The sequence below is a fragment of the Oncorhynchus tshawytscha genome, linkage group LG28 (assembly GCF_018296145.1).
Source record: "Oncorhynchus tshawytscha isolate Ot180627B linkage group LG28, Otsh_v2.0, whole genome shotgun sequence".
Classification (NCBI taxonomy): domain Eukaryota; kingdom Metazoa; phylum Chordata; class Actinopteri; order Salmoniformes; family Salmonidae; genus Oncorhynchus; species Oncorhynchus tshawytscha.
The window spans coordinates 44,536,568-44,547,852 of record NC_056456.1 but is presented as its reverse complement, the minus strand read 5'-3'; positions in this window follow the sequence as shown (position 1 = coordinate 44,547,852).

Sequence of the window (11,285 nt, the reverse complement as noted above, 5' to 3'; positions counted from 1 at the left end):
TTTCATCAGACCAGAAGACATTTCTCCAAAAAGTACAATATTTTTCCACATGTGCAGTTGAAAACCGTAGTCTGGCTTTTTTATGGCATTTTTGGAGCAGTGGCTTCTCCCTTGCTGAGCGGCCTTTCAGGTTATGTCGATGTAGGACTCGTTTTACTGTGGATATAGACACTTTTGGACCTGTTTCCTCCAGGATCTTCACAAGGTCCTTTGCTGTTGTTCTGGGATTGATTTGCACTTTTCACACCAAAGTACGTTCATCTCTAGGGGATAGAATGCGTTTCCCTCCTGAGCGGTATGACGGCTGCGTGGTCCCATGGTGTTTATACTTGCATACTATTGTTTGTACATATGAACGTGGTACCTTCAGGCATTTGGATATTGCTCCCAAGGATGAACCAGACTTGGCTGATTTCTTTTGATTTTCCTATGATGTCAAGCAAGGAGGCACTGAGTTTGAAGGTAGGCCTTGAAATACATCCACAGGTACAAATGATGTAAATTACCTATCAGAAGTTTCTAAAGCCATGACATCATTTTCTGGAATTTTCCAAGCTGTTTAAAGGCACAGTCAACTTAGTGTATGAAAACTTCTGACCCACTGGAATTGTGATACAGTGAATTATAAGTGAAATAATCTGTCTGTAAACGATTGATGGAAATATTACTTGCGTCATGCATAAAGTAGAAGTCCTAATAAACTTGCCAAAACTATAGTTTGTTAACAAGACATATGTGGAGTTGTTGAAAAATGAGTTTTAATGACAACAACCTAAGTTTATGTAAACTTCACCCTTGAACTGTATGTGTTAATTACATACCTGTAACTCACCTGTAACTCACCTGGAATACTCCTCTAGACCTTTAGCGCCTGTCACAGCCGTTAACCTCACCTTCTGTTAGGAACAGCGTCAGCCAAGCTTTTGCGACTGACACTAAGTCACCATTATACCTGCACTGACTAGACTAGCCTGAGGAACCGAAGCTAAGTCACCTTTTTACCTGTACCTAAATAGATTAGCCTGAGGAACCGACGCTAAGTCACCTTTATACCTGTACCTAAATAGATTAGCCTGAGGAACCGAAGCTAAGTCACCTTTATACCTGTACCTAAATAGATTAGCCTGAGGAACCGACGCTAAGTCACCTTTATACCTGTACCTAAATAGATTAGCCTGAGGAACCGACGCTAAGTCACCTTTATACCTGTACCTAAATAGACTAGCCTGAGGAACCGACGCTAATTCACCTTTATACCTTTACCTAAATAGACTAGCCTGAGGAACCAACGCTAAGTCACCTTTATACCTTTACCTAAATAGAGTAGCCTGAGGAACCAATGCTAAGTCACCTTTATACCTTTACCTAAATAGACTAGCCTGAGGGACTGACGCTAAGTCACCTTTATACCTGTACCTAAATAGACTAGCCTGAGGAACCGACGCTAAGTCACCTTTATACCTGTACCTGACTAGACTAGCCTGAGGAACCGACGCTAAGTCACCTTTTTACCTGTACCTAAATAGACTAGCCTGAGGAACTGACGCTAATTCACCTTTATACCTTTACCTAAATAGACTAGCCTGAGGAACCAACGCTAAGTCACCTTTATACCTTTACCTAAATAGAGTAGCCTGAGGAACCAACGCTAAGTCACCTTTATACCTTTACCTAAATAGACTAGCCTGAGGAACCGACGATAAGTCACCTTTATACCTGTACCTAAATAGACTAGCTTGAGGGACTGACGCTAAGTCACCTTTATACCTGTACCTAAATAGACTAGCCTGAGGAACCGACGCTAAGTCACCTTTATACCTGTACCTGACTAGACTATCCTGAGGAACCGACGCTAAGTCACCTTTATACCTGTACCTAAATAGACTAGCCTGAGGAACCGACGCTAATTCACCTTTATACCTTTACCTAAATAGACTAGCCTGAGGAACCGACGCTAAGTCACCTTTATACCTGTACCTGACTAGACTATCCTGAGGAACCGACGCTAAGTCACCTTTATACCTGTACCTAAATAGAGTAGCCTGAGGAACCAACGCTAAGTCACCTTTATACCTTTACCTAAATAGACTAGCCTGAGGAACCGACGATAAGTCACCTTTATACTTGTACCTAAATAGACTAGCCTGAGGGACTGACGCTAAGTCACCTTTATACCTGTACCTGACTAGACTAGCCTGGGGGACCGACACTAAGTCACCTTTATACCTGTACCTAAATAGAGTAGCCTGAGGAACCGACGATAAGTCACCTTTATACCTGTACCTAAATAGACTAGCCTGAGGGACCGACACTAAGTCACCTTTATACCTGTACCTAAATAGACTAGCCTGAGGGACTGACGCTAAGTCACCTTTATACCTGTACCTGACTAGACTAGCCTGGGGGACCGACACTAAGTCACCTTTATACCTGTACCTAAATAGACTAGCCTTAGGAACCGACGCTAAGTCACCTTTATACCTGTACCTAAATAGACTAGCCTGGGAACTGACGCTAAGTCACCTTTATGTACCTGACTAGCCCCGGGCGACCAACGCTAAGTCACCTGTACTTGACTAGACTAGCCCCGGGCGACCAACGCTAAGTCACCTGAACCTGACTAGCCTATTCCGGGCGACCAATGCTAAGTCACCTGTACCTGACTAGACTAGGGTTAGAGACTATTTTTTTAAACAAATCAGATCAAATATGTCTATCCACTGTTCATATATAGAAGATTCTGTTTTGCATTTCAAATCAAATCAAATCAAATTTTATTTGTCACATACACATGGTTAGCAGATGTTAATGCGAGTGTAGCGAAATGCTTGTGCTTCTAGTTCCGACAATGCAGTAATAACAAGCAAGTAATCTAACTAACAATTCCAAAAAAAACTACTGTCATACACAGTGTAAGGGGATAAAGAATATGTACATAAGGATATATGAATGAGTGATGGTACAGAGCAGCATAGGCAAGATACAGTAGATGATATCGAGTACAGTATATACATATGAGATAAGTATGTAAACCAAGTGGCATAGTTAAAGTGGCTAGTGATACATGTATTACATAAGGATGCAGTCGATGATATAGAGTACAGTATCAACGTATGCATATGAGATGAACAATGCAGGGTAAGTAACATTATATAAGGTAGCATTGTTTAAAGTGGCTAGTGATATATTTACATCATTTCCCATCGATTCCCATGATTAAAGTGGCTGGAGTAGAGTCAGTGTCATTGACAGTGTGTTGGCAGTAGCCACTCAATGTTAGTGGTGGCTGTTTAACAGTCTGATGGCCTTGAGATAGAAGCTGTTTTTCAGTCTCTCGGTCCCAGCTTTGATGCACCTGTACTGACCTCGCCTTCTGGATGGCAGCGGGGTGAACAGGCAGTGGCTCGGGTGGTTGATGTCCTTGATGATCTTTATGGCCTTCCTGTAGCATCGGGTGGTGTAGGTGTCCTGGAGGGCAGGTAGTTTGCCCCCGGTGATGCGTTGTGCAGACCTCACTACCCTCTGGAGAGCCTTACGGTTGAGGGCGGTGCAGTTGCCATACCAGGCGGTGATACAGCCCGCCAGGATGCTCTCGATTGTGCATCTGTAGAAGTTTGTGAGTGCTTTTGGTGACAAGCTGAATTTCTTCAGCCTCCTGAGGTTGAAGAGGCGCTGCTGCGCCTTCCTCACGATGCTGTCTGTGTGAGTGGACCAATTCAGTTTGTCTGTGACGTGTATGCCGAGGAACTTAAAACTTGCTACCCTCTCCACTACTGTTCCATCGATGTGGATGGGGGTGTTCCCTCTGCTGTTTCCTGAAGTCCACAATCATCTCCTTAGTTTTGTTGACGTTGAGTGTGAGGTTATTTTCCTGACACCACACTCCGAGGGCCCTCATCTCCTCCCTGTAGGCCGTCTCGTCGTTGTTGGTAATCAAGCCTACCACTGTTGTGTCGTCCGCAAACTTGATGATTGAGTTGGAGGCGTGCATGGCCACGCAGTCGTGGGTGAACAGGGAGTACAGGAGAGGGCTCAGAACGCACCCTTGTGGGGCCCCAGTGTTGAGGATCAGCGGGGAGGAGATGTTGTTGCCTACCCTCACCACCTGGGGGCGGCCCGTCAGGAAGTCCAGTACCCAGTTGCACAGGGCGGGGTCGAGACCCAGGGTCTCGAGCTTGATGACGAGCTTGGAGGGTACTATGGTGTTGAATGCCGAGCTGTAGTCGATGAACAGCATTCTCACATAGGTATTCCTCTTGTCCAGATGGGTTAGGGCAGTGTGCAGTGTGGTTGAGATTGCATCGTCTGTGGACCTATTTGGGCGGTAAGCAAATTGGAGTGGGTCAAGGGTGTCAGGTAGGGTGGAGGTGATATGGTCCTTGACTAGTCTCTCAAAGCACTTCATGATGACGGATGTGAGTGCTACGGGGCGGTAGTCGTTTAGCTCAGTTACCTTAGCTTTCTTGGGAACAGGAACAATGGTGGCCCTCTTGAAGCATGTGGGAACAGCAGACTGGTATAGGGATTGATTGAATATGTCCGTAAACACACCGGCCAGCTGGTCTGCGCATGCTCTGAGGGCGCGGCTGGGGATGCCGTCTGGGCCTGCAGCCTTGCGAGGGTTAACACGTTTAAATGTCTTACTCACTTCGGCTGCAGTGAAGGAGAGACCGCATGTTTCCGTTGCAGGCCGTGTCAGTGGCACTGTATTGTCCTCAAAGCGGGCAAAAAAGTTATTTAGTCTGCCTGGGAGCAAGACATCCTGGTCCGTGACTGGGCTGGGTTTCTTCCTGTAGTCCGTGATTGACTGTAGACCCTGCCACATACCTCTTGTGTCTGAGCCGTTGAATTGAGATTCTACTTTGTCTCTGTACTGGCGCTTAGCTTGTTTGATAGCCTTGCGGAGGGAATAGCTGCACTGTTTGTATTCAGCCATGTTACCAGACACCTTGCCCTGATTAAAAGCAGTGGTTCGTGCCTTCAGTTTCACACGAATGCTGCCATCAATCCACGGTTTCTGGTTAGGGAATGTTTTAATCGTTGCTATGGGAACGACATCTTCAACGCACGTTCTAATGAACTCGCACACCGTATCAGCGTATTCGTCAATGTTGTTGTCTGACGCAATACGAAACATCTCCCAGTCCACGTGATGGAAGCAGTCTTGGAGTGTGGAGTCAGCTTGGTCGGACCAGCGTTGGACAGACCTCAGCGTGGGAGCTTCTTGTTTTAGTTTCTGTCTGTAGGCAGGGATCAACAAAATGGAGTCGTGGTCAGCTTTTCCGAAAGGGGGCGGGGCAGGGCCTTTTATGCGTCGCGGAAGTTAGAGTAACAATGATCCAGGGTCTTTCCACCCCTGGTTGCGCAATCGATATGCTGATAAAATTTAGGGAGTCTTGTTTTCAGATTAGCCTTGTTAAAATCCCCAGCTACAATGAATGCAGCCTCCGGATAAATCGTTTCCAGTTTGCAGAGAGTTAAATAAAGTTCGTTCAGAGCCATCGATGTGTCTGCTTGGGGGATATATACGGCTGTGATTATAATCGAAGAGAATTCTCTTGGTAGATAATGCGGTCTACATTTGATTGTGAGGAATTCTAAATCAGGTGAACAGAAGGATTTGAGTTCCTGTATGTTTCTTTCATCACACCATGTCACGTTGGCCATAAGACATACGCCCCCGCCCCTCTTCTTACCAGAAAGATGTTTGTTTCTGTCTGCGCGATGCGTGGAGAAACCCGCTGGCTGCACCGCTTCGGATTGCGTCTCTCCAGTTAGCCATGTTTCCGTGAAGCAGAGAACGTTACAGTCTCTGATGTCCCTCTGGAATGCTACCCTTGCTCGGATTTCATCAACCTTGTTGTCAAGAGACTGGACATTGGCAAGAAGAATGCTAGGGAGTGGTGCACGATGTGCCCGTCTCCGGAGTCTGACCAGAAGACCGCTTCGTTTCCCTCTTTTTCTTCGCTGCATGTGATCCACTCGGTTACACTGGTTGTAAGGCAGAACACAGGATCCGCGTCGCGAAAAACATATTCTTGGTCGTACTGATGGTGAGTTGACGCTGATCTTATATTCAGTAGTTCTTGTCGGCTGTATGTAAAGAAACCTAAGATGACCTGGGGTACTAGTGTAAGAAATAACACGTAAAAAAACAAAAAACTGCATAGTTTCCTAGGAACGCGAAGCGAGGCGGCCATCTCTGTCGGCGCCGGAAGAACATCTCTGTCGGCGCCGGAAGAACATGATCTGATCCTTTACCTTTATATAACACCTTAAACCTTTCTTTGTGATTCAAAGTTAAACATGTTTATACTGAGGTAGTTATTTCTGGTGATCCTGTGTGTCATTCCAGGCTTAGCTGTACTAAAATGTATTATTCTGGACATCCATATCTTTCTCTCTCCTTTCTTCCTATAGGTTTAATTTGGGACACAGGTCATTGTTAATTGCCAAGTACTGTTCATTAAGGCACATTTTAAACAAACAACAACATTGTAATAATGTTGGGTGCCATTATTACAATGTTGTTGTTTGTTTAAAATGTGCCTTAATGAACAGTACTTGGCAATTAACAATGAGCTGTGTCCCAAATGGCACCCTATTGTCTATGGGCCATGGACAAAATTAGTGCACTATATATAGAGAATAAGATGCCATTGAGACATGGCCAGTTGTAACTTGGCTGTTTTTAAAACTATAAGACACCCCATATAGAATATGATCTATAAGTGACTACTGTCTATTATTATAATAATATAATGATATTGAACTTCTGCCAAGCTGTATATGTGGAGATATCATATGATAGGAGAAATGCTTTGGGCATTTATTTAGCATTTAATGATTCATGATTTGATGTTCTCCCTCTGAAGAAAGTAAGATGTTCCTCTATCTGTGCTTTCACATATAATATCCCACGGAATACTACAGCTTAGTAAATATAGATGTTCTGATTAGCAGAATTAGCTATATATCTTATCATGTTTATAATCTAAACGGGATTCATATGATTGCAGTCAGTGCTTAGTTACCAACATATAGAATGTGTGCCTATACTCTATACCACATAAGAAAAACAAGCCACAACAAGACACATTAAACAAGCCACATAAGATAAAGAGATGTTATCACCGACGGGGTTTGTGATGGCCGTCTAAATGTCTTAGACTTCACTCTCTTCAATCAAAGTCAACTGGGTTAAAAGGTACAGAACAAATTCTCATTGTTTCTGGTTTGTTTTGTTTCTCATTGTTGTTTCTCATTGTTTCTCATGCAAATTAATTACTTAAAAATCATACAATGCGATATTCTGGATTTTTGTTTTAGATTCTGTCTCTCACAGTTGAAGTGTACCTATGATAAAAATTACAGACCTCTACATGCTTTGTGTGTAGGAAAACCTGCCAAATTGGCAGTGTATCAAATACTTGTTCTCCCCACTGTATATATAAGAAAAATGTAAAATAAAAAGACAATTTTAAAAATTTGAAGAAAAAAAAAAGAAATACTCAGTGTTTCTTACAGTATGGGTAGCGACATAAATGTATAATTATTTAATGAATTACTGGAATTGATTTAGCCAAGTGCAACTGTGCTCTCGGTTCAGTCTGTGTGAGTGGGAGAGGTGGAGGGAGAAGCCCGTTCTTGAAGATCACACCGCAACCAACACACTGCAGCGCTGTTGTTCATCAGCAGACGATGCGCCACTGACTTGTCTTTTTTTATTTATTTATTTATTTGTAAAAAATTAAAATAAACTGTTTATTATTATTATTTTATTTTTTATTAACAACAAATCAATACAGGAAGTACATGTGGGAACACAAGTATATATAAATAATACACAAAGAACAATTGGGCTAGGGGCGGGGCTGGGGGCAGGGCTAGGGGGTACAATATCACATTACACAAGGATCTTAAGGGACACACCTTATAATTCAAACAGCTTTTTTTGTTAGTAGGGTATTTAATTGTCTTAAAATGTGCCACTGACTTGTCATTCCCACTCACCACTGTCATGAAATGGACTCATGCTAGGCACAACTTCTGACAGCTCAATCGTCATGAAACGCAAATACAGCAATGACTTTCGGTCTCTTTCATACAAACTTTGAGAAATAACGAGGAGTGTTTTGTGCGGGGAAGTGCTGAGTAGTGAGTCTCTCAAAATGAACAAATTAATAAAACGACACGTCCTGACCAAACATCCACAGCATGACGGTAAACCCAGGGAGTTCTTTCAGAACAGGGCAGGATGCTTCAGGAAACAGGGCTTCGACTGTGGAAAAGTAAGTCAGCTAGCAAGGTGTTGTTGTCATTTTATAACAGGTAATGATAAGCAGAAATAAGGGAGTACTATCTCTCATACTAGTAGATGTGAGTTTATCTTTAAAACAATCCCCTGGCCTTGTAACGTTACACAGCTAATAGATAATGTTAGCCGGAGCAAGCTAACTAGCTACTGATAGTGCAACCCTAGTAACAGTACAGATGAAGATGAAAAATGATCAGGCCTACTGTATATCTTACTGTAGAAATTATTGTTGAAAACAAGTCTAGGTTGGAACTGTTGCTGTTAAAATACAAGTCATTTTTATTCAGAACTGGAATAAACTGATTGAAGCAAGATGCTTTTTGAGGTAAACACACTCACACAGCTCTGGGTCGTAAATCTACAACAGGAAGTGGTCTCCTGCCTGACTGAGAAAGCAGTAGATGTTCTGATCCAGTTTGGCACCACATACATGAGTCCGGGTTCTCAAGTACAGAAACTGTCAATGCTGAGCATGACCTCCGTGTTACACTGTCAAAAACTGAGCCCAGAATAAACATGCTATATTAAATATATACTGTATCCACTGTCCATCTAGGGAGGAGGGAGGAATATAATAAATATATTCTGTATCCACTGTCCATCTAGGGAGGATGGAGGAATATAATAAATACATACTGTATCTGCTGTCCATCTTGGGAGGAGGGAGGAATATATTAAATATATACTGTATCCACTGTCCATCTAGGGAGGAGGGAGGAATATAATAAATATATACTGTATCCACTGTCCATCTAGGGAGGAATATAATAAATATAAACTGTATCCACTGTCCAACTAGGGAGGAGGGAGGAATATAATAAATATATACTGTATCCACTGTCCATCTAGGGAGGAATATAATAAATATATACTGTATTTTGTACCTACTGTCCATCTAGGGAGAAGGAATATAATAAATATATACTGTGTCCCCTGTCCATCTTGGGAGGAGGGGGGAATATATATAAATATATACACTACCGTTCAAGAGTTTGGGGTCACTTAGAAATGTCCTTGTTTTTGAAAGAAAAGCATTTTTTAGTCCATTAAAATAACATCAAATTGATCAGAAATACAGTGTAGACATTGTCAATGTTGTAAATGACTATTGTAGCTGGAAACGGCAGATTTTTTATGGAATATCTACATTGGCGTACAGAGGCCCATTAGAAGAAACCATCACTCCTGTGTTCCAATGGCACGTTGTGTTAGCTAATCCAATTTTATCATTTTAAAAGGCTAGTTGATCATTAGAAAACCCTTTTGCAATTATGTTAGCACAGCTGAAAACTGTTGTTCTGATTAAAGTAGCAATAAAACTGGCCTTCTTTAGACTAGTTGAGTATTTGGAGCATCAGCATTTGTGGGTTCGATTATGGCCAGAAGCAAAGCACTTTCTTCTAAAACTCGTCAGTCTATTCTTGTTCTGAGAAATGAAGGCTATTCCATGCAAGAAATTGCCAAGAAACTGAAGATCTTGTACAATGCTGTGTAGAAATAGAAATAGAATAGAAGGAGGAGTGGGAGGCCCCGGTGCAGAACTGAGCAAGAGGTGTCGTGGCAATTACTAAATGAGGAGAGTTACAAACCACACACCAGTCAGAGTTATACTTAAACTTCATCTTTTAATAGTATGAGAATTACAATAGCCCTTTGACTCTCAGATCAATTCACTATCTCTAATGAATAGTTGAGAGTGTCAACATAATGGCAACTGAGATCTTTTATAGCAACGATCCACCCCTCTCAACTTACATGACAAACCACAGATCTCAGGAACTCTTCACAAAAGGCCTTTTACTTGAGAAAGGATTATCCCATAGTCAGATAGCATTAGCTATAAATTATCGTTCAGTTTGGTCTCTAAAACAAGATTCTAATATCGTTCCTGGTTCTTCATAGTACCAAGACATTACCTCACTATCTGGAATGCTCTGTAGGTGTCACGCCCTGGTCGAAGTATTTTGTGTTTATCTTTATTTATTTGGTCAGGCCAAGGTGTGGCATGGGTTTTTGTATGTGGTGTGTATATATGGGGGATTGTAGCTAGTGGGGTGTTCTAGATAAGTCTATGGCTGTCTGAAGTGGTTCTCAATCAGAGGCAGGTGTTTATCGTTGTCTCTGATTGGGAACCATATTTAGGCAGCCATATTCTTTGAGTTTGGTGTGAGTGTCATAGAGAACAGAATCACCCACCACAAACGGACCAAGCAGCGTGTCAACAGGCAGGAGCAGCCCAAAGAGGAGATGTGTAAGAAGGATTTCTGGACATGGGAGGAGATCCTCGACGGGAGAGGACCCTGGGCTAAACCAGGGGAGTGTAGCCGCCCAAAGGTGAAACAGGAGAAGAGGCAACAGAGGCAGCAGCAGCAGGAGCAGCAGCAGCTACAGTGAGAGAGGTTGCACCACCTGGAGAAATGGACATGGGAGGAGGATCTGGACGGTAAAGGACCCTGGAATCAGCCTGGAGATTATTGTCGCCCCAAAGCTGAGCTGGAGGCAGCAAAAGCAGAGAGGCGGCATTATGAGGAGCTAGCACGGCAGAGCGGATGGAAGCCCGGGAGTCAGCCCCAAAAATTATTGGGGGCTCACAGGGAGTATGGCTACGCCAGGTAGGAGACCTGCGCAAACTCCCTGTGCTTACCGGGGGGCTAGAGAGACCGGGCAGGCACCGTGTTATGCGGTGGTGCGCACGGTGTCCCCAGTGCGGGTGCACAGCCCGGTGAGGTATATTCCAGCTCCTCGGATCGGCCGGGCTAGAGTGGGCATCGAGCCAGGTAAGGTTGGGCAGGCTCGGTGCTCAAGAGCTCCAGTGCGCCTGCACGGTCCGGTCTATCCAGTACCACCTCCACACCCCAGCCCTCCGGTAGCAGCTCCCCGCACCAGGCTTCCTTTGCGTGTCCTCGGTCCAGTACCACCAGTACCAGCACCACGCATCAGGCCTACAGTGCGCCTCGCCTCTCCAGCG